Here is a 6,903-nt window from a genome sequence, read left to right on the forward strand (position 1 = left end):
TTATTTAAGTTTATTTGATTTTCTGTGAATTTATTTGAATTTATCTATTTTTGTTGCCAACAGAAACTCTTTGTGGGGGTGAAGCTTGGTCATCTGCGAGCGCTGCCTTTAATTTCAGGTCCCTGTAAATTCCCATATTTCATTGCCTTGTACATAAGGTATATATGGATATATATACATATCTCTATATGTATGTATATAGATATATACAGACCTCAATCTTGTACAGTTTCCAACTGAACTCGCTGGCCTGCTTCGTTTTCTCCGTGGTAGTTTGCAGAATGAGCTGATTTTCAGTTCCCCTTTTCCTCCCTCCACCCCCTTTTTTTTCTTTTTATAAATATATATATAAATATAAATATATATATATATTTTGTTGTCGTCGTTGCAAGAAAAAAAAAAAAAACCCACCTCCGGAAAAAAAGAAGCTGGTGAGAAATAAAAATATAAATCACCCCCACAAACTACTGAGAAAAACTAAAAAAAAAAACCAAAAAAAAAGGAATTTCTGAGAAAGGCATGATGGATTCTCCCCACTGTAAATTTGTACAGGAACATTTCTAACGTTTTCTACACTTGAAGAAAGTAATTTCTAATTTCCGCTGTCTGGCTGGGTGCGAATCTCTGGGACCTGCGGACCTGGATAGCCATTTGTTCCCGTGGTTTCTCGTGCAGTGTTTGGTGAGGTGACAGTGTATGAATTATTTATGCCAATAAAAAGAAAAAAAAAAAAAAGAGACCAAAAAACTAAAAAAAACCAAAACACATTTGAAAAAACCTTGTGCTGCTCCGTGTCCTCTCCATGGTGGGGTCGGGATGAGTCCATCGGAGCTTTGGGAGCATCTCAGCGTGGTCCAGAGCTGCCAAATCCCTTTTTCCTTCCCATCCCAGCCCTTTGGGGATTATAATTCCCATCCAACACTCAGATGGGAGCTGCAGCAGCACAGCAAACACGGGGATTGGGCTCGCAGATAAATTTCCACCCAGCTGTGCTCAGCAGAGGGGCTGGGGTGGCTGAGCCCGGTGATGGAGCACTGGAGGCTCCTGGCATCTGCTGCTCCCTTTGTTTGCCTCTCCCACGCTGTTTTCCCGGGATGCCACCACCATCCATCTGCCACGCAAACCCTCGGGGAAAGCGGCTCATGGGGGCACCCAGGGGATGGAGCAGAAAATCACGGCAAGTTCACACGGTTTCCCCCCCTCTCTCCTTCCCTCCTCGCCACTGCCCGAGCACTTGAAAGGTAAAATAATGATGGCTGGCCATTAATAAACCATGAGTGCTCCACACTTCTCCCGTCGAGGGCTTTTCATCTTTCAAAGCCTGCAGGAGCTGGAGCCAATTAAAGCAGGCTGAGCCCGAGCGGGGACGGGCCCAGCCAGGGGGGTTTGAGGGGAAGGGGCTGCTCTGGTGGATTCTCCAAGCAGGAGAAATGGGGGGATTTGGGGCTAAAGAGGCACCATCCATGGCTCCCTCGCTGGGCTCACCGTGGTGGTGTCACCATCTCTTGGATGTGCAAGGAACAGGGTGGAGAAGATGGAGGGCTGCCACCAAACTGGAGAGGAACTGGGCGGCCCTGGTGTGGAACTGGGCAGCTCTGGTGTGGAATTGATTGGCACTGGTGTGGAATGGGCTGGCAGTGGTGTGGAACTGGGCAGCCCTGGTGTGAAATGGGACAGCCCTGGTGTGGAACTGAGCAGCCCTGATGTGGAACTGGTTGGCACTGGTGTGAAGTGGGATAACTCTGGTGTGGAACTGAGCAGTCCTGATGTGGAACTGGTTGGCACTGGTGTGAAGTGGGATAACTCTGGTGTGGAACTGAGCAGTCCTGATGTGGAACTGGTTGGCACTGGTGTGGAAGTGGGCAAAACTGGTGCGGAACTCGTTGGCACCAGTGTGGAACTGGTTAGCCCTGGTGTGGAACTGGTTGCCACTGGTGTGGAACTGGGAAGCTCTGGTGTGGAACTGGTTGGCACTGGTGTGAAATGGGATAGCTCTGGTGTGGAACTGGCTGGCACTGCTGTGGAACTGGGCAGCCCTGGTGACCCCAGCTCCAGGACAGAGCTGCTGGTGGCAACGCAGTGCCCAGTGCAGGGAGGCTGAGCTCACTCCTGGCTTGTGGTTAATGAGATGCCAGCACCAGAACTGAGAAAAATGTCCAAAATATCCCCCAAAGCAGCTTTAACAGTGGCTTTGGAGGGCTAGGAATGCCTTTGGGCACATCCCTGTGGGATCTGTGTGTGTGTGTGTGTGTGTGTGTGTGTGTGTGTGTGCAGGGACAGGCACAGTGATGCTCACACGTGGCTGTCACCTCCTCCCTGCTGAGGATGAATCACAGCCCATTAATATTTCACAGGATAAACACCAGGAGTGGCAGAGGAGTTCAACCCCAGGGCGGCAGCTCCAGCTCTCTGTCCCTGCTGCTGGGTGAGCCCATGGTGTCATTCCTGCTTGGATGCTCTTGGTGTGGGCAACATGGGGATGCCCTAACATCAGACAGGGGTACTGAACTTTTGGAGATGGTTGAGATATTAAACCACTGTTGCGGCGCCAATATATTGGAATTAAATACCAATATAGGGGGATGGGACGTGCCTGGGCTCATCTGGACATGGCTGCTTGACCAAGGGTGGAAGCTGTGGTGGTTTCACGTCACAGACACCTTTGGCCAGCTGGATATTGCAGCAAAAGTGAAGGTGCCACCTTGGTGGTCTCTTCCCTGACCGATCCATCCCCAGGATGGAGCTGCCCCGCGTTGGACGTCAATATATTGAAATTAAATACCAATATTGCCAGATGGAAGGTCCCTGGGCTTGTCTGGCTCTTGCTGCTTGACCAAAGGTGGCAGCTGTGGTGGTTTCACCCCAGAGACACCTTTGGCTGGCAGGATGTGTGTGTGGTGTTTTACCCCAGAGACACTTTTGGCTGACGGGATGTGTGGTGGTTTCACCTCAGAGACACCTTTGGCCAGCTGGATATTGCAGCAAAAGTGAAGGTGCCACCTTGGTGGTCTCTTCCCTGACCGATCCATCCCCAGGATGGAGCTGCCCCACGTTGGATGCCAATATATTGAAATTAAATACCAATATTGCCAGATGGAAGGTGCCTGGGCTCATCTGGCTCTTGCTGCTTGACCAGAGGTGGCAGCTGGGGTGGTTTCACCCCACAGACACTTTGGGCTGGTGGGTGTGTGGTGTTTCACCCCACAGACACTTTGGGCTGGTGGGTGTGTGGTGTTTCACCCCACAGACACCTTTGGCTGCCTGGGTGTGTGGTGTTTCACCCCACAGACACTTTTGGCCGGCTGGGTGTGTGGTGTTTCACCCCACAGACACTTTGGGCTGGCTGGGTGTGTGGTGTTTCACCCCACGGACACTTTGGGCTGGCTGGGTGTGTGGTGTTTCACCCCACAGACACCTTTGGCTGCCTGGGTGTGTGGTGTTTCACCCCACAGACACTTTGGGCTGGTGGGTGTGTGGTGTTTCACCCCACAGACACTTTGGGCTGCCTGGGTGTGTGGTGTTTCACCCCACAGACACTTTGGGCTGGCTGGGTGTGTGGTGTTTCACCCCACAGACACTTTGGGCTGGTGGGTGTGTGGTGTTTCACCCCACAGACACTTTGGGCCGGCTGGGTGCTGCAGCTGGGCCTGTGGGGACAAGTCCAGGCCTGCAGGAGCTCTGGTGGTGCTGGGATGGAGCTTCCCCCCATAACAGGGGCTGCTCCTCAGGTTTCTCTCTGTGGAGAAGCTTTAAGGTGATGGTGAAGGAAAGGAGTTGGTTCTGATGGAGGGTTTGGATGCAGAGCTTTATTCTGGCCCTCAGGCCTCTGAATGCAGCAACAGCTCCAACAGAACTCCCTGAGCCCGTGGTTGCTGCTCCTTTAACCCCGGGGAGAGGGGCAGGGAAGGGGTAGGGAGCCACCAAGCAGGGACAGGAGGGGAGGGACAAAGGGACAAAGGACACCTGGATGGCCCAATGCCCCCCAGAGGCATCCTTTGAACTCTGTGAATCACTCAACGCCCTTCTGGAATGCCAGGAGTGACAGACAGCAGTCAGCAGGGGCAAGGGAGGGGAAGGGTCAGGTTATTGGCACACTTGGGGAAAGAACCGGGATGACTGAGACAGGCTATTACATCACACCACAACAAACCACCTCAGTTCCCACCAGGGAGGGTGGCTCTAAACGTGTCCCTGTGGTGTCCCAGCGCTGCTTGGGTCACCCACCCTCCCTCTGGACACACCGGGCTTGTCAGAGACACAAATCTGCCTTGATTTGTGTAATTCTGCCCCCAAATTCAGCCCAAATTTAACACCTCTGATGCCCCGAGGTGCGGCCAGTGTCACAGGGCTCTGCTCCCGGTGGGACCCGGGGCAGGGCTGGGCTCTGCCCTGCAGCAGCACAAGGAAAGGCTGGCGAGGAGCCGAGCCAGGAGCTGAGAACCAGCAGTGACCCGCAGGAGGTCCCAGGGGGGACACGGGGGACAATCAGGGCTGGCCGCGATCCCGCACCCCTGCCCGGTGCTCCCCGGGCACAGCCCCACAATGGGCCATTGTTCCCAGTCTGATTTATGCTTCCTCCCCAGGCTGCTCTGGCCTTTCTCAGGAGCTGCCAGGAGCTCAGGGCCTTTGACGCTGGCAAGAGGGTTTATTTACAGAGGCGAAGGAGACAGGGCTGCTGTGGAAAGTGCGTTTTTTAGCATCAGTCTCATTACATGATTATGGCAATGGGAAGATGCCACCAGCTTACACTCAGGCAGCAGGCTAAAAAACTTAATGTTATAACTTACTGTATAAGCTTCTTAACTAATCACACGAAGCAAAAGCACATTGACAGTAGTTCTATCCAACCACCACAAGCACACGTAGTTTTGGTTAAAACAATCTCATAACTGCTGCTTTAACTCTACTCACAGTTTTGCTGTATCTTTTACAACTTTCCCCAAAACCCTCTAATTTTCCCTCTAATTTTGTAAATTCCCACAGGCTTCTCCTTTCTGGGGTAGCCGGGCTGGGCTGAGCCCCTGCAGCCACCCGGGGGGAGTTCCAGCCTGGCTGAAGCTCCAGCTCTTCATTAGGACTTGATTAGCTCATTAAGGGCTGCGGGACACGCGGGGACAGCCCGGGCCCCGGGGGGACAGAGCAGTGCCCAGGGCTGGGGTTAATTGGCCACTCGTGTGGTGGCCACCCGGCCTTTAACAGGATTGTGGCTCTGATCCCGCTTTGCCAGAGCCCTGGGATTAATTAATAAATTAATTAATTAATTCCGTACCCGGGGGCTCCAGCAGCTCCCCAGGGGAAGGGGAAGGGGCTGCGCTGCTCCAGCCCCCCCCCCGCTGCTGCTGTCCCATTGCTCAGCAGATTCTCTTTCCTCACCTCTATTTTTACGCTGCCCTCGGGGATAGAAACCCGACCCCTGTGACTGCCGACCCTGCCGGGCTCTCAGCACAGGATCCTTTCCTCCTGGCAGCTCTGGGAAGGAGGAAATCCCCAATTCCCAGCTTTTTGCCCTAAACGCGACACCTGCAGCCTCCTCCAGAGAGCCGAGCCTGGGCAGCAGCAGGTAGAAAAACTGGCTGAGGGTTTTCCTGTGCCACAGTTTTTTATTTATTCCTGTTTTTTTGGGGGGGACAGGGTGGGTTTCCGTGCCTGGATTAGGGGTGGGAGGGTGTGACTGTGTTCACAGGGGTTCTTGGATTGGGGAAGAGATGAGGATCTGACTCAACGTTACAGAAGGCTTGATTTATTATTTTATGATATATATTACATTAAAACTATACTAAAAGAATCGAAGAAAGGATTTCATCAGAAGGCTGGCTAAGAATAGAAAAGGATGGAATGATAACAAAGGTTTGTGGCTTGGGCTCTGTCTGAGCCAGCTGACTGTGATTGGCCATTAATTAGAAACAACCAACATGAGACCAATCACAGATGCACCTGTTGCATTCCACAGCAGCAGATAATCATTGTTTACGTTTTGTTCCTGAGGCTTCTCAACTTCTCAGGAGGAAAACTCCTAAGGAAAGGATTTTTCATAAAAGATGTCTGTGACAGGAGGGGGTCAGGGGACCCTGGGGGTGCTGTGGGGTCTCTGTGGGGTGGGGAAGGGTCAGTGATGCTGAAGGAAAATAATCCCAAACTCGGGGTTTGTGCCTGGGCACCTTGAGGGGAGCAGTTGTCCCAGAGGGGAATTGTCCCACCAGGGTGTGGGTGACCTGTCCCAGCACCTCAGGGTGCCAGACATCCCCAGGAGGATCTGGAGAGGGTGAGGAAATCCCTGTGGCCCCATCCTAGGGACAGGGTAGGGGTGCTCCGTGGGACCTCCTGGCTCCATGGCCCCACTTCCAGCTGGTGGAGAGACATTCTGGAGTCCTGGAAGGTGCCAGACACGGTGGGTGAACCTTCAGCCTGAACTTCCATCCTCCTCAGCCACCAGCTCCGGTGGAGACAGCTCAGCTCCAGCCTCCTCCAGCCCCACAGCCATGGGGCAGAACCCAACAATTCCCACAGCCAGAACCAAGGAATTGCCAGAGCCAGAACCAGGGAATTCCCACTGCCATAACCCAGCAATTGCCACTGCCAGAACCAAAGAATTCCCACTTCCAGAACCAAGGAATTCCCGCTGCCAGAGCCAGGAAATTCACACAGTCAGAACTCAGCTATTCCCACAGCCAGAACCAAAGAAGTCTCATTGCCAGAACCAGAGAATTCCCATAGCCAGAACCATGGAATTCCCATGGAATTTCCACTGCCAGAACCAAGAAATTTCCACTGCCAGAACCATGGAATTCCCACAGCCAGAACCAGGGAGTTTCCACTGCCAGAACCTTCTTCTTCCTGCTCTCCAGAGCCTCCCTGTACCCTGTGCAGATCCAGGGTGTGCAGGCTGCCCATGCAGAGCCATTC

The sequence above is a fragment of the Ammospiza caudacuta genome, chromosome 18 (assembly GCF_027887145.1).
Source record: "Ammospiza caudacuta isolate bAmmCau1 chromosome 18, bAmmCau1.pri, whole genome shotgun sequence".
NCBI lineage: Eukaryota > Metazoa > Chordata > Aves > Passeriformes > Passerellidae > Ammospiza > Ammospiza caudacuta.